Source organism: Globicephala melas, chromosome 1 (genome assembly GCF_963455315.2).
Source record: "Globicephala melas chromosome 1, mGloMel1.2, whole genome shotgun sequence".
Lineage (NCBI taxonomy): Eukaryota > Metazoa > Chordata > Mammalia > Artiodactyla > Delphinidae > Globicephala > Globicephala melas.
The window spans coordinates 91,531,031-91,546,457 of record NC_083314.1 but is presented as its reverse complement, the minus strand read 5'-3'; the positions used below and the strand labels follow the sequence as shown (position 1 = coordinate 91,546,457).

The 15,427-nt window shown below is 52.0% G+C and overlaps 1 protein-coding gene across 2 annotated transcripts in view; it reads left to right on the top strand.

Moving 5' to 3' along the window:
- Positions 1 to 783: 783 nt before the first annotated feature.
- SLC6A17 (solute carrier family 6 member 17) overlaps positions 784 to 15,427 on the top strand; it is a 52,435-nt gene continuing 37,791 nt past the window's right edge. Inside the window, exon 1 of one of the 2 annotated variants that reach the window (XM_030868971.2) lies at positions 784 to 1,198. The gene's annotated coding sequence lies outside the window, so the exon portion shown is untranslated. Of the gene's footprint in view, positions 1,297 to 15,427 lie in introns of both variants that reach the window. The other variant, XM_060301464.1, reaches the window with a different exon arrangement.

Below are 15,427 nucleotides of genomic sequence, written 5' to 3'. Positions count from 1 at the left end.
TTCTCCACGCTCTTGCACCTTTGCCCTTATCATGCTGTTCCCTCCACAAGGGTCATCCTTCACCCTTTCCACTGAAATCCTGTCCACCCTTTGCGGTCAGGATCCTGTCTCACCTCCTCCATAAGGCCTGCCCAGAGCTCAGTCACTCTCCAAGCTTCACTCACTTTACTCATCTTGTAGGGTCCTCCCATCCTTCTGTCTTGAATTGTGGCCTCCTGGGTAAACCCCACTCTGCCTCTCCCCGAGGTTCCATGCCTTCATCTCCCAGAGCGGTGATCTTCACAACTCCTGCAGCCCCTGGCATACAGTAGGAGCTCAATAGATGAGCGATGTATGGAGGAGTTGAACGGCACAGGAAAGGGTCTTGCAGAATGGTAGGAGGGAAGGACAGTGGAGTGGAAAAGTGTGGAGAAGAGAGTGAACAAATGCATTGAGGTGGAAGTGGCTAGGGCAGGGGAATAACCACTTTGTCGGGCGTTGAGTTCATACCAGGAGGCCGAAAGAGATGCGCCTGGAAAGATGAAGGAAGTGAGGCCCAGGGCTCAGAGGGCTTCGGCCATGGGGCTCCCATTCCTCTTTGAGGTTAGAACCTGGTAATGCTCCAGAATCTGGGTGTCTTGGTCAGGGGCCTCCAGAGGCTGCTCCCGGGGCAGCCCCCTGCCTCTCCTGCCCACCCCCTCTGTCTGGGTCGTCCATCAGAGCCTTGCTCACGGCCCCAGAGCCTCGCATTGACGCGGGCCCGTGCGTGAGTCAAGCCTGCGTCACGGCGCCCCGCCGCCAGGGTGGCCTTTCGCAAAACGAGGGAACAGTGCGCGCTGCGCTCCGCCCCGCTCCGTTCCGCTCCGCAGAGCCGGCGCGGCCAGGGCGCAGGGAGGGTGGCCCTCGGCGCCGGTGCCTGCAGCCTCACGCGCTATCTCCGCCGCGGGACCTGGGTTCCCGGACCGCTCCCCCGAGGGCCGAGCGCGCCGCGGGCGGGAGACGGGCAGGGACAAGCGGCGAGGAGAGGGAGAGAGGAGCGAGCAGAGTCTCGTGCGCCGGCGCGCGGCCCCGGGTCCCCTCCCAGCCCTGGCCGGGGCCCGTCGCCGCCACAGTCGGACTGCCCGTCGTGGGAGGGGCCGTGCGCCCGCGACCCGTCGGGAACCGCAGCTGCTCGGTCGGAGTGCAGCGGCCGAGACCGCGCGACGGCCACGCGGGACAGGTGAGTCGCCGGCCGCGCCCCGTCTGGCTTTATGGGACCAGCCACCGCAACTTCAGCTATTCCGGCCCCGCCCCAGCCAGGGAGGCCTAAGGACCGAGGTGAGAGGCGGCGTTGCCGGGGTATCGACCCAGCTTTGCGAGGGCCCTGGGCTCCTCCCGCCACTCCAGCCGCCGTTGCCTGGCGACGGAGCCCCGGGGCCAGCGCTTCTCGGGCGCTCCGGGGGTGCCCTGCGCTGCGCTCACGGTTGGACACCGGACTCCAGCTTCCGGGGCTAAGAGGGCCCAAGAACTCCGGAGGTAATCGGGCAGAGTTGCAGAGGCAAGCGCCCGCGGAGGACCGGGGAGGAGGCCCGGCCAGAATCGCCGCCTGGAGCTGCGCGCCCAGGGCGCAGTTCCCTCGGGGAGGCTCCTGCGCTGCAGGAGACCCCAGCCCCATCCGCTCGGCTTCAGGCCCGTGACCTTGACAGTAACATTGGCGAGAGAAGCAGAGCGCTTACGCGCGAGATGAATATTTAATTCTCAGTCTTGGGGCTGGTCCTCGCTGAATTCGGAGCTAGCGGGGAGCCCATCCTCCCTCGAGGAAAGCGCATCTGGGAACCGAATGGCGGATATGGGGGGCGTGCGCGGGGTGCAGGTCTGGAGGGGGCACCGCCTCGGAAGAGAGGCCTCTGCCACGTTTATACCTGTGCGCACCGTGCTCTCTAGCGATGCTAGTGTGTCTAGTGCACAGTGCTCTGGGGAGGGCCGCTCCTGCAGGGGCGCGGTCTCCTGCTCTATCCTTTTAAAGCTCAAACAGCCCTGTCAGGGCTGCAAGTGTTCAGAAATCCCGAGGCCACTCACCTTACAGGACCCAGTCGCTGTGACGCGGAGTTAAAAAAAAAATTGTTCCCACTCCTCTTTCATTCATTGAGAAAAAATTTAACGAACCCTTTGGATTAGGAAATTTCTAACCAGAGCTGCCTTTGGGGCAATTCCTCTGTGAGTATGAGGCAGGTGGGGTGGGGTTGGGGAGAGAAGTCAGGGGTGTAGAGAAGGAAGATTCTTTTGAGGGCACTGCCCCTGCCTGTTAACAGGAACTTTCAGGAACTAAGAAAATCCTGTAATGGCTCGCCCCAAAATTCAACCAAAACTTTAGTTATGCTGTGCTGGACCTGCCGACTGATGTCTGAAGAACAAGGCCAGAGTGTGTGGAGGTTAACAGAGGGCTTCTTCCGTCTCATGCTCTGCTTGCATTATCCCATGGTCTGGTGAGGTGGATCCATCACCTGGGCAGGAAGAGCTTAGAGGTCACACCTGCTTGTCCTTGGCCATGGCCCATCCATGGGACCATGAGAAGCTCAGCTCCTCTGCTGGCTTTTTGTCTAATAGAGCAGCTGTGGCTAAGTAGGTGGTGAATTTCAGGAAATCTCTGCATCTCAGCCTGGAGGGTGACTCAGTGTAGAAGGCAAATTGTGCCCACCAGCTCTGATTGGAGTGAGTGTGTTTGGCCTGAGTCACACACAGTCATGTGTCAGCTGTTTGTGAGTTGAATGGAGTTTACCAGGACTTGTGAGTGGCAATGACCCAAGCTCTCAGTGTTTTGGAGTCACTGACCAAAGGTGAGCAAGTCTCCAGAATGAGCTAAGCAGAGCTCAGGCTGCCTGGCTGCTGGGCGAGGGTCCTGGAGCTCTGACCCATGGGGAAAGTGAGCAGGGCCGGGTTGGGGGGATGTTGGAGGAGAGGCTTGGCGGGGGGGGCCCTGTGATTTCAGTGAGAACTTGGCCCAGTGCTCTGCCATGTGCCAGCGTGGGGTGACCTTGGGCAAGTCCCTTTACTTCCTGAGCCTTGGTTTCCTCAACTGTGAAGCAGGGATGCCAGTGGTACCTTCTCTTTTTTTTCTTTTTTTTGCGGTACGCGGGCCTCTCACTGTTGTGGCCTCTCCCGTTGTGGAGCACAGGCCCCGGACGCGCAGGCTCAGCGGCCATGGCTCACGGGCCCAGCCGCTCCGCGGCACGTGGGATCTTCCCGGACCGGGGCACGAACCCGTGTCCCCTGCATCGGCAGGCGGACTCTCAACCACTGCGCCACCAGGGAAGCCCCGCAGTGGTACCTTTTCTGCAGGCTTATTTTTGAGACCAGTGCTAGACATGTAGCAGATGCTCGTTAAATGTTAGTTCCCCACCCCTTTCCTTATGGGCCTTAATCAGAAGTGATTCTTTCTCTTCCTGTCCTTGTTTCTTGGTGTGAGAGGGGGCGTGGAGACAAATGAAAGTGGCAGGGCTTTCCATGGGGTTAAGAAGGACGCATAACTCAGCTTCAAACTGACCTATTCCAACCCTCAGGTCTCCCCTGGGAGACCCTGAATGGGGAAGCCTGAGTAAGAGCAGTGCTGTGGTGGGTGGAGTGGAAGGTGGGGGGTGAGGGGCTGTGCTGGGTCTGCTGGGTGCCGTTGGTTGCCTGCAGTTGCTTCAGGGTGAGACTCTAGCACAGGCTTTGACTCCTGAGATTGTTCATGGCTGTGGCCTACACCCAAGTTGCAGCACTCGCTAAACTTCACGGGTCCCTGCTCTTTGATCAGGTCTTGCCATCCCCCTCCGCACCTGTCCTGTCCATAATGGAGTTGGGAGCTGCAGAAGAACAGTCCAGGGGAGGCTAGGCTGGCCTTCCTGGGGAGGAAAGGAGTATATCTCCTGCCTTTCCTGAAAGATCCTGGGCCACTGGCTCCCTCCTGTAATATGTCTAGACCTGGTGTTGAGCTAAGGTGTGTGCACCTTAAGAGCAAAGGAAATATGGGGATCCCCAGGGCAGCAAGAAAGAAGCCATGCTGACCCAGGGGACTCCAGTCTGCTTCTGGAAATGTGCGTGTGTTTGTGTGTGTGTGGGTGATACGGGAACCCTGGAATCACTGCCCTCCCGATTGGATCTGGGAGCAAATTCCAAGGATGATAAATACAGAGATGGGAGGATTCCTAAGAAGCAAGTTCCTTCTGCCTGTGCAGCATCCCTTCCCTGTGCTCCTTCCTGTCCAGGTTTGCTGCAGCAGGACAATTCATCACAAATCCCTTCAAAACTGCTAAGATAAGCAGCAGAACAGTTTAAAAGGAAGATGGATTTCGTGTTTTTCTTTTTCTGAAAACCAGGTCTGAGTTATTGCTTGCTCTCAGGCTGGGCTGCAAGAAGTCCTCACAACAAAATATCCGGGGCACCAGAATGGAAAAACTCTGTTAGCCCGTACAAAGTCCTTTTATAGCAGCGCTCTCCTGACTGCTGTCCCAGGCTTCCAGAGGTCAGAAGCACAGAACTGCAGGTAGATCTGTGTTAGTGCGCTGCCCCGAACGCAGGTGGGATGGTGATCTGTGGGGAAATGCCTACTTGGCCTGCTTTTAGGAGGGCCAGGTGCTGGGTTCCAGCAGCTCACTCGGTGCTTGGCACACAGTCATAACATCCAGGTTTTTATTGAGGCGTGTGCTAAGTGCTTTATTCATACACTGTCTCGTTTAACCTTCGCTACAGTCCCAGGAGGCATATTACTGCTCTCAGCAGTTTACAGATGTGGGACTTGAGGTTCAGAGAGGTTAACTAATTTGCTCAAGGTCACACAGTAGTGAATGGCAACCTGAGAATTTGAACTCAGGTCTGTCAGATTCCAGACTTCATGCTCTTGATGTCTATGTGATGTGTCTCTGTAATAAGTTCTTAATAAATGTTGCTGACAACCTAGGCATTTACCCAGATGAGCTTGTCTAAACCTGTGAGTTTGGTTCTTTAAGCTGGTGCCCTGAGAAGGGGGTATGAGCCTCTACTAATGGGAAATTGGTAGAGAATGAACATATCTCGGTTTCTGAGTTTGGGGGAATACAGTATGTGCTTCCAGGTAGATTGGAATCCAGAGAACATCCCAGACTCCATCTTGTCCTGTCCTGTGCATCTTTCTCTTTCTGACCTCTGCCACCCCTGACCTCATTCCCTTAAAGTTTGTCCAAGTCTGGGGTTGGTTCTGGGAGCAGTGAGGGTAGAGTCAGAGCAGATTGGAGGTTGCCCTGAGGATTTCTGTGTCTGCAGAATCAAGGACAGCCAGTCGCTGGTGGGAGCTCTGATGTGTCAGGTTTCTCTGCTGGACAGGGTGTGCTAGGGACCTGCAGCAGTTTCTGGTGAGGTCCCAGACCCCAGAGCAAAACTGCTAACACTCCAAGGTTATTTACAGCAGCTGCGGCATGGGCTGCCCAGAGGGATGTTGCTTGCTACCTGGTCCTGTCCTGTGGAGCCCACTCTCTTTATCCTTGGGGCTCCACCACTTGCATCCGTGGCTGTTCTGGGAAACTTGGCATCCTCCTGGCTCTCCATCTCTTCTCTCTCTCTGAGAAATCACCTGGAGGCATAGGCCCATACTGTCCTAGCCTGCCTGGCACCTTCAAACCACCTTTGATCACCGTGGGGAAGTTTCTGAAAGTGAGGGTGGATAGTTAGAATGTAAGCATCTCCTCCGCCCCCAGCAGACAAAGAGGTCTTCCCAGGAACCCTTGCTCCACAGGCAGCCATTTTGAGGAGATACAGCCTTGGGGTAATTCTCTCCCCCCATCTCCCATCCCCCATGAATAATTTTAAAAATTAAAACATGGTTCATCTCTGGATAAATCCAGTTATTTAAGAAAAATATAATTAGATATTCACTGTGTACAGAAAACTCACATGTGAGAACATAAACTCAGATGCAGGATGGATTACTGTACCAAATTATTCTCACATTTAAAGCCAGGTATATATTGTTAGAGAATAATTTTGGGTCAGGTGAGGCCTGGGCAGCCTGAGTCCCCAACTTGGGAGTTGAGACCGAAAGGGCTTTTGTTCCGAGGCCTCCTGTGGAGTGAGGGTGGGGCGAGCAGGGCCAGAGGAAGTAACACTCCAGCTCCCAGGCCCGGGGGTCATCGCATCAGCTGCGTTTGACCCACTGAGCTGCCACTCTGTCTTCCAGGACCTGATCACAGTTCATTTGAAGATAACAAGTTGCCTCGCGAGCTGTTCCATCATTTCTAATTTAATTACTGGTTTAATTAGAACTTCCGTTGGATTCTTTGCACCACTGCTTTGCCACCTGTTATTTCACTTGCAGATAGAATCTGTTGGTCCCCACCCCAAATTCCTGCTGGTTGCATTTTCTTTTTAATTATAAGACTTCTGGGCTCTGTGGTTTTAAATCCAACTCCAGGTCAGGAGTGCTGTTTGAGAAAGCTACCATTCAGGAGATGTGAGCAGTCACCTGGTGGAATGGCTCCAGCAGGTGCTGCCAGGTGAGTATTCAGGGAGGACGTGGACCTCCTCTCCCTGGGGGTCTACAGGGCGGAGAGCAAGCGTGCTCCTCTGCTGGGCAACCTGGCACTGGCTCCCAGAATGGCCTGGTGGGTGCTGTCCACGGTCCTGGCACACCTCTGAGACAACCTGCCTGCTAGTAATTCAGGGACTCCTTTGGAACCGCTGGAAGGAATCTCCTTGACCAGTCCCCAAATTGTATTATGACTCTAGCTTTGGGAAAGGGCCCAGCCAAGTGAGGGCTCCTGACCTCAGGGAGGAATGATGGTAGATGGACTTGTTCCATTGTTGACTTGCTGAATGAGGTTCACGTATGTCACTTTGCAGTGTGGCATGGTGCATTGGAGAACTTCCTTACCAGGGCCCCAGAGGGGTGGCATGAGGCCCAGAAATAATGATGCCTTCATTCCTTGGAATAGCCTTGAGTGGCCTAGGGTGGTGAAGCCTCCTCCATTTACCCCAGTGTGCCACAGCTGTATTCTCTTCTCTGTGTGTCATCACATGTGGAAGGGTGTAAAACACCACTGTATTGGAAAGAGTATGGGCTATCGAGTGAGGTAGACCACAGTTTGGATTCCCTCTCCTCCGCTGCATGGCTCAGTAATCTTGTACATGGTAGTTAGCTTCCCTTAGCTTACGCTTCTTCATCTGTAAAATGAGAATTCCATTTTATCCCAAGTTATTTTTTGGGGGGGGCGGTAAATAACATATGTAAGCACAGTAGGTCTTCAAACATGTGTGCTCCCTCCACTGTGATCTCAGGTGTCCTGCTGGGAGTGCTTTTCTGCCCACCCCTCCACAAAGCCGCACTGAAGCCTGGTGAGGAAAGAGACACAAACGTTTCTGGTTCTCAGGAAAGAGACATCATGTTGGGAGTGTAATTAAGGGTTTCTGATCACTATTCCTTCAAGTGCTCTTCACAGTCTGGTGGGTAACTCAGGTAATTGGACACCCTTGATTCCTTCTGTCTCTCTCTGAGACAAGAGAAAATAGTGACTTTAAGAAAATCCAGGTCAGTGGATTTGGGCAGTAGCTGTGAGGACCCATCTGTCACCACCGTGGGCCTCCCATGAATAAGAAAAGAAGGGAGTGAGGCCTTCACTCGTTGCTCCTGGACTTTTTATTTTCACAACTGATTTAAAAAATTTTGTTTTTCCAAATCAGGACAGTCTCATGGATCTTCTGTTTGGGGCCTGTGTGCACTTCAGCACCCTGGGGGCCTCTGTTTCCCTCTCTCTTTAAAACCTAAACCTTATCCAACAGCCAGCCCAGGTCACCACCATCTCTAACCTACTGTCCCCCCTTTTTCTTTTTATTAAATTTATTTTATTGACGTATAGCTGATTTACAACATTGTGTTAATTTCTGCTGTACAGCAAAGTGCTTCGATTATACACACACACACACACACACATATATATATATACATTCTTTTTCATATTCTTTTCTATTATGGTTTATCACAGAATATTGAATATAGTTCCCTGTGCTATACAGTAGAACCTTGTTGTTTATTCATTCTATATATAATAGTTTGCACCTGCTAATCTCAAAGTCCCAATCCATGTGCTTTTTAATTTGTACTATACTGATCTACTTAAAAAGTCAGGTGACATCAGTCCCCTGCTCGAAAACTGCCAACAGCTTCCTGTTATCCTTGAGAGGAAACCCAAACTCCTTTCTATGGCCCACGGGTCCTGCCTGCTCAGAATGCCAGTTATCCTCCTGTCTCAGCACCTCCCACTCTTCCCTGGCTCAGGATGCCCTAGACACAGGGCCCTTCCTTCTAGTCCTTGAACTCACCAAGTGCTGCTCCTGCCTCAGGGCCTTTGCACTTTCTGTTCCCTCTGCCCTGAATGCTTTCCCAGGATATGCACATGGCTTATTCTCTCACACTATCAGGTCTTTATCAGAGTTGCTTTCCTAACTCCCCTACATATTGTAGCATCCCTACCTCACTCCATCCCTGCTGTATTATATATTTACTTGTTATCACTATGGATACAGTCTATGCCTATATATACAATATTAATTACACATTTGTCTGGTTTTTATTTGTCCTCTGCACTGTAATATACATCCCCCAGGGCAGGGACATTATTTGCTCTGTTCTCTGCTGTACTAGGACAGGACGTGGTGCATAGTTACTGTTCAGTAAATATCTGTTGAAGGAAGTAAAGGACAGGAGGGAGAGAGAGAGGGAGGGAAAATATAGAGAGGAATTTTTGAAGTCCCATATTTCAGCAGTATCCCTAGTTCGTGGGAGTTTCTGGGCGTTTTTCCGTTCTCCTTCAGCCCAAGAGGGGAGTGGGGAATCAGTCGAGCTCCAAGCACCTGCATCCCCCACCAGCCCCACATGTCCTCAGGTACCTGCATGCTTGTTCCACACCAGTTCCTGGCCATTTCGGGACTGTGGGTGGTTGGGCCTCTGTTCCTGGTTGGACCCATTTCCCCCACGTTCTCACGAGGAGGGGCAGCTGGTGTGGGTTTATGGTGTGGCCCCTGCGTTTATCATTTTATCCTCATGACAACCCTGTGAAGTCAGAGCCTCATCCCCATATTTTCAGGTCCAGAAACTGCAACCAAAGGAGAAGGTGTACTTCCCCAAAGACTCCCAACTTGTAAGTGGCAGCAGAACTCAGACCCAGGTTTCCCTGGGTCCAAAACCCACGATCTTTCTGGGACAGCGTGGTGGTTGGGAGATTCTGGAGTCATCCTGTGTTGGTTGGGACTCCGGACCTCCACTGTTTGACGGTGTGCCGTATTTCATCAATTCCAAGGTGTGGAATCTTGCCCAGTGTCACATCTTAAAATCAGGATGTGCAGTCAACAACGTCTCAGATTGGCTGTTGGTCAGGTGGAGGGGTGGCCTAGTTGGGTGAAAACCTTCCATGGACACTTTCTGGTAAGTTCAAGAAAGTACCAGCACCAGAGGATCTTAAGTTCAATGAGATATAGGTAATGAATCCCTCTGCGCCTCTACTTCTTCATGTGTAAAATGGGGATAAGAGAGGCACCAGCCTCATACAGTTATTGGTGGGGTTAACGGAGACGATGTCTGCTCTACACAGTGGCTGCTGTGGAGGTGACCCTCGAGAAGTATCACCTACGTGCTGCTGTTGTCATTGGCATTATCACCACCCGACTCTGCCCTCAGCAACCTATATTCTAGTGCAAGGCTCAGGCGTCTGTGGGGCAGCCGTGGTACTGCTCTTGGCTTGGACACCCACAGGGCGTGCATCTCCCCCTCACCTGATATGGTAGAACTGAACCAAAAGATTTTGTTGGCACTGGCCCCGCCCACATTTTCCAGTGCCAGTTCCTCCCCCTGTGGACCATCTGCCCCTTTTCCTGCTTTCTTTCCTCCTTGACTAAGAAAACAAAATACCAGCTGCAGAGAACACGCTCAGCAAATGCAACAGGAAGGTGAGACGGGCTGCAGAAGATTCCACTGGCCCCTTTGCCTGTTTGTTGTCTGGTATGGTCCACCAGCTTCAGAAACGCTCCATGCCAAGACTGTGCCCGTCCAGTGTTTATTTCTCTCTGGTGAGGGTGGATCCTGTCTGCAAAGTGGAGAAAAGGAGGCACAAATCATGGCTCCTTTATAAAAGGCAAAAAGTCAATGAGCGACGGTCAAGCTTCTTAGTTTACCTTAGCTTTAAACTGCCGCTTGGGGCATCAGATGCTCTTGGGATCAGGATGTCCTGTCAGAAAATGGGGAAAATTTGAAGCTGGAAAATTACATCAGACCCTAGAAAATTTGGGGAGTTCAAAATACTTGAATTCATTAATTCACGCACTCACTTCATTCATATCATATTTGTTGAGCACGTGTGGTAGTAAGTCACCAGGATTTGGCCTTGCAGAAGCAAAGATGCTGTCAATCTGGATAAGGACAGGAGACCACAGCACAAACCCAGCAAATCTGTGAAATGGAGTCAGAAGTAACCATCCTATTGATTTGACTTCTCAGTAAGCTTTTCTTGCTCTTTCTCCTTCTATCCATGTGGTAACCAGATGCAGTTGGTAGGTAAGCGCTGTTCCCTACTTTCCAGATGAATAAGGAACAGAAAGCCGTCTTCCAAGGCCTGGGGTCCCCCTGACATGTGCTGCAGGGCTGTGCCGGATTAGAGCCCCCGGCTGGGCAGGCGACTTCTGGGAGGTTTACCGCCTCTTCTCTAGTCAGAGCTATTAGCTCTTCGCCCCGGCCTCTTTGTTTCAAAGGCAAAGGCAGTGGTTCAGATTTCAACATAGGAAGCGGGTTGTTCTTGGAGGGTAGGCAGGCAGAGACCCTGGAGCATCTGTAAATACCACATTCTGTCTGGTGTGCCAGGCCCTGCTGGGCCCGGGGCAGGCAGGAGGGGCACAAAGCTGAATACACCTTGGGTCCTGCCCTCAAGGAGCCTTGTGGTTAGAAAAGGAATCGGGCCTGTAAACAGCTAGCTATGCTAGAAAGCCAAATGGTAAAAGTGTAAAATAGTCTTATAAAGAGCGTGCTGAGGAGAGAGAAAGGGATACTCATTCTTACTTAGAGGACTGCGGAAGGTGTCACAGGTGAGACGGTGGGCCTCGAGCTGGGCCGTCAAAGACTAGAAGGTCCAGGAGGCAGAGGATGGGGAGTGGTGGGTGGGCAGGGGAGGTGGAAGGGGGCCCAGAGGAGGAGCTGCACATGTCTTGGCCAGGGCAGTGCGTTGGCAGTGGGTGCAGAGGACGTGGTACCCAAGAAGCCGCCTCTGAAGGCCTGGAGGAGAAGTGAGCTGGGAGCCTGTCGCTGGCCTCTAGTGGAGAGAAGTTCTGAGCTAGAGCATGAGGGGTGGGAAAGGACAGATCTGAACCCACTGACAGGAATTTGCGACGTGGGCATGAAGGGTGAAGGAGGGAGAGGCCAGGAATGGTGCTGGGTCCCTGCCCGTGCGTCCTGGGCGAGAAAACTCAAGGCGGGTGGCCAGCAGGCCCATCAGGACCAATTTGCCCCACGTGACTGCCAGAGGTTCCAGTAAGACAATTAAAAATAATTTGGAGGATAATTTGGGTCTCTGATAACAGTCTGACCTGTTTCGGGCTCAGTGGAAGCCCAGAGGCTCTGAGGTAATTGGGACGACTGTGTGGGCCACCACCACTTGTCACCTGGAAATCAGGAAGCTGTCAAGTTCCCTGAGAGAAAGGGGCCCGACCTTGCTTCCTTCTCACCACCGCCTAGTCCTGAGTTGGACCTTGGCAATACGGTGCGGGGAGCTGGGTGTTCTCCACGGCTTTCCTCTGCTGGGGGCTCTCACGGCTTCCCTGTGGTGGAGGTTTGCATTTACGAATGTGAAGCACTCTCTCCAGAGCCCCCCGACCCAAGAGCGGCAAAACTGGGCACGCCCCCCGGGGCTCAGTGAAGCCAGCACTCGAGACCTGTGGTCCCCTTGGCGCCTATATCCCCAAGATGGCAGCTTGTCCACTCAGCTGCCCCGGGGTCTCCCTTGGAAAATAAGTGGCTCCCTTGAGCTTGTCCCCTGAGGTATCTGATACAAACTTACGGACCCCAGGAGGCAGGTGCTCAGAGGGTCCCCCGCCCCCTCTCTGGCTGCTGTCGAGCGGAGGGGCCTCTGGCTTGGCTCTGGTTTCAGGGTGAACAGCCACCCCCTTGGGGTAATTGCTGAGCGCTGTGCTTGAAAAGTCGTGGAGCCGTCAGTCCTCTGGCAGGAGATATTTTTACCTGTCTGCCTCCTAGTGGCACTATTTTTTTCTCTTTTTAAGAAGATTCACAGTTCACTCCCTGGTCCTGCTTCTCTCACATGTGCTATTCTGAGCCGTAAGCTGCATCTGTTGCTAAGCGACGGATCTGGCACCAGGCGTTTTCTTGGCATTCGAGCCCCTCTGCATTCTGCTTTAAGTAACGGAGGCATTCCTTTCCGAGAGTACCATGGACGGATGCGCTGCTTGGGAAAGCAACTTTATAAACCCCCCCCAACTACTACAGGGCGATGATCTGAGTACGACTCGGTTGGCCGTCAAAGCATCCCCACAGTGCACCAGTGAGCTCTCAGCTGGCAGAGGGTGGCCTGACAGACCAGCCCAAGGACCTGCAGTGTCTAGTGCCTGGGGCTGGTCACCCCTTGCTCACACGCACGTGCAGGAGGGGCACTCCCTGGATAGATGCAGAGCTGAAAGAGCTTCAGAGATCATCCAGGCCAAGTCATTTCACACACAGGGAAACTGAGGTCCAGAGAGGTCAGGGTGATGGTGCCAATTTGCACGGTTGGCTGGTGGTTGGTCAAGACCAGCACCGAGCCAGCCTCCCACTGCTTGGATCTCGGCTGGCTCCACGGTCCGCAAAGGCAGGGGCAGAGAGGAATCTGCCCCCACCCCCGGGTTTTCTCTGATCCTGGTGCTTGTCCCCAGCAGTGCTTCGGGGTCCCTGGCTGGTACACATTGGATTCCTGGGCCCTGGTCTGAAAGCTCACCTTTCCCCACAGACGGCCTCCAGGCTTCAGGGAACTAGTGCGTGCAGGGAGGGAGGGTTGTTCTGAGTCACTGCTGCCACCTTCCCTTTAAAGGCACGGAGAGAGCACAGGAGTGAGGACGCCTGGGTGCTGACAGCTGTGTGATGTGAGCCATGCCCTGTCCCACCCTGGGGCATAGCTGTCCAGCTCACTTCCCGGGCCGGGCTGTGAATCCGAGATGATAAGAAGAGGTGACGTTTGTGAGCACTTGGTGGGGGCCGGTCCCCTTCTGAGACCTGTACAACCTGTCCTCCTCATGACATTGCAGAGTGAGCACTGCTGTCCTCGCTGACGCTGAGGAAACGAGCTCAATACGGTGAAGAAGCTTCCCAGACTGGCAGTTGGTAAGGAGCGAAGCTGAGATTCGAACCCAGGCAGTTCGGCTTTGGAGCAGAATCACCCCGTACTGTGCCCGTAGAACGTGTAAAACATGTTTTTAAATGGTTTCAAACTATTGCAAATTTGAGCTATAGTTTGAGTAATAATACTGCTAGACTTTACTATGCGGCCATGTTTTTATCAGTAATAACCTTACTGATCTTTGGGCCCAGGATCTGGCGCCGCATGGCCGGTACCTGCTTCCCTTTGACCCTGGGGCAGGTGAGTGGGCCTGGGCTTCGCGGGGTGCTGCGCCACCAGCCTCAGGGTGCTGTCACTTCTCGCAAACAGAAAAAGACATCTCCGAGCTGGTGGTGTTGCAAAATGCTCTCCACCCTCCACCCCACTCCCCCCCCCGCAAACTCATTTTGGCTTTTCCTGAGGAGAAACAGGGCACTTATGTAACAAAGTATAAATAGGGGGACTTACATATTTTTAAATGAATAAAGGCAAACAACACCAGGCTTCCAGGTAGCAGCCTCTGTCATTTGGGTCCTTCCTGGTGTCAGGCCCTGCACTAGGCACTTGGTATGCATCTGCTCATGGAATCCTCGCGCAGCCCTGCCCGGGAGGCAGGAACTGTCATTAGATAGAACATTTTCACCCAAGAGGGAGCCCGATGCTCGCATAATTCAAGTGAGGTGGCTGCCCCCCCACTCGGCACCAGCTGATGTCTTTTTTTTTTTTTTGCCATGGTTTCCTTTTTTTTTTAACATCTTTATTGGAGTATAATTGCTTTACAATGGTGTGTTAGTTTCTGCTTTATAACAAAGTGAATCAGTTATACAAATACATGTGTTCCCATATCTCTTCCCTCTTGCGTCTCCCTCCCTCCCACCAACCCTATCCCACCCCTCTAGGTGGTCACAAAGCACCGAGCTGATCTCCCTGTGCTATGCGGCTGCTTCCCATTAGCTATCTATTTGACGTTCGGTAGTGTATATATGTCCATGCCACTCTCTCACTTTTTCACAGCTTACCCTTCCCCCTCCCCGTGTCCTCAAGTCCATGCTCTAGTAGATCTGTGTCTTTATTCCCGTCTTACCCCTAGGTTCTTCATGACCTTTTTTTTTTAGATTCCATATATATGTGTTAGCATACGGTATTTTTCTCTTTCTGACTTACTTCACTCTGTATGACAGACTCTAGGTCCAGCCACCTCACTACAAATAACTCAATTTTGTTTCTTTTTATGGCTGAGTAATATTCCATTGTATATATGTGCCACATCTTGTTTATCCATTCATCTGTTGATGGACACTTAGGTTGCTTCCATGTCCTGCCTATTGTAAATAGAGCTGCAATGAACATTTTGGTACATGACTCTTTGAATTATGGTTTTCTCAGGGTATATGCCCAGGAGTGGGATTGCTGGGTCGTATGGTAGTTCTATTTGTAGTTTTTTAAGGAACCTCCATACTGTTCTCCATAGTGGCTGTATCAATTTACATTCCCACCAACAGTGCAAGAGTGTTCCCTTTTCTCCACACCCTCTCCAGCATTTATTGTTTGTAGATTTTTTGATGATGGCCATTCTGACCTGTGTGAGATGATATCTCATTGTGTTTTGATTTGCATTTCTCTAATGATTAGTGATGTTGAGCATCCTTTCATGTGTTTGTTGGCAGTCTGTATATCTTCTTGGGAGAAATGTCTATTTAGGTCTTCTGCCCATTTTTGGATTGGGTTGTTTGTTTTTTTGATATTGAGCTGCATGAGCTGCTTGTAAATTTTGGAGATTAATCCTTTGTCAGTTGCTTCATTTGCAAATATTTTCTCCCATTCTGAGGGTTGTCTTTTCATCTTGTTTATGGTTTCCTTTGCTGTGCAAAAGCTTTTAAGTTTCATTAGGTCCCATTTGTTTATTTTTGTTTTGATTTCCCTTTCTCTAGGAGGTGGGTCAAAAAGGATCTTGCTGTGATTTATGTCATAGAGTATTCTGCCTATGTTTTCCTCTAAGAGTTTGATAGTGTCTGGCCTTACATTTAGGTCTTTAATCCATTTTGAGTTTACTTTTGTGTATGGTGTGAGGGAGTGTTCTAATTTCATACTTTTACATGTAACTGTCCAGTTATCCT